The 1,330-nt window shown below is 33.2% G+C and overlaps 1 pseudogene; it reads right to left on the reverse strand.

The window, feature by feature from the left end:
* Positions 1 to 931: 931 nt before the first annotated feature.
* Positions 932 to 1,106, reverse strand: LOC137205130 (U2 spliceosomal RNA; annotated as a pseudogene).
* Between the last annotated feature and the right edge of the window lie 224 nt (positions 1,107 to 1,330).

Here is a 1,330-nt window from a genome sequence, read left to right on the forward strand (position 1 = left end):
CAAAGAGGAAACTCTGCTTGCCCCTAGGAAAGCTGTGGATTGTATTTAAGCCTTTATTACCTACAAACATGACAGCTTGCTGAACTATATAGTTAAGTAACTTGTTCTCAGTAATTGCTATTTTTCTTTAGGAAAAGTGCCAAGCATTGAAAGTATTTATTTCCAAAAGCAAGTTTATCTCACAGAAAGCATAATAGTTATGATCCTGAAAGGTTGAATAATTAACATTTGATAAACTGATTCCCATTTTTTGTGAACTTTGGAGGAGGACTTATTATATAGAAGAATCTTGTTAAAAATCATATATTATTTTGTAATGCAAATAATCAATCTTATGTTTATTTGTACTATAAACTTAAATGTTAGTAGTAGGGTATTAGGTTTAAAAGGCAAGGAACACCTGCAGTGATGCTGTAAAAAGAATAACGAACTCTATTTCAGTCTGGATTCTGAACTGTGAGTAAGTCCTCCTGGAAAGATAGCAATGCAGGAGCAGATTTACAGTGTTTTCCCTCATCCAGCCACTCACAGAAATTGACCAAAATGAACAATAAAATATACCTGCCTTTTATTTCAGATGTGATTAATTTGTATATTTACATTTCTTCATTCTGGGCTATGTTCCACTTTCTTTCATCCATTATGCTGTTTCAGTGTAGAAAGATCATCAACAGAAATATCCTCCTTATGAAACTGAAGAACTTACTTCATCTTCTATGTCAAAGCTGACTTGTAAGGTTCTTGAATATGGCAAGATGAATCTTTTGCCATATCAAATCCATAGAAGGTGTAAATAATGAAAAGGCAAAAGACATGCTACACTCTCTCCATGTCCATATTCCTTACCTATTTCTTATGTTTATCAGCCCTACTGAAGGCATTTTCTATGGTGGACTTCCAATTTTATATTAATATAAGAATGTTGTTTTACAAAATTGTAATTGGTCTGTCAAAAACACTTGCCAGGTAATAAACCTGAAAAATGGCAATATCTCCCAGTACCTCTACTTTCTTTAGAAATTGGAATACTAAAGGAAGGCAAAAAGCAAGTGCATATCCTTACTAATAGACTACACTTGATCTTAGCCAAAAGGCTGAGAAGGGATTATCCTTACTAATATTCACAACAGATGGTGGGTGGTGAGAAACAATGGTGGGGATAAGAAGAATCTTGAAACTAAAATTGTCCTTGAGATAAAAGACATTGAGCTCCTTTTGAAAATCAGTGATGATATATTATCTAAAAACATCATTATTCAATTTTTGGAGTTGACTAAGTAACGGGTATGCAGCAAACTTTTGAAGACCAATCCCTTAATAAAACTGTATT

Source organism: Pseudorca crassidens, chromosome 13 (genome assembly GCF_039906515.1).
Source record: "Pseudorca crassidens isolate mPseCra1 chromosome 13, mPseCra1.hap1, whole genome shotgun sequence".
NCBI classification, from domain to species: domain Eukaryota; kingdom Metazoa; phylum Chordata; class Mammalia; order Artiodactyla; family Delphinidae; genus Pseudorca; species Pseudorca crassidens.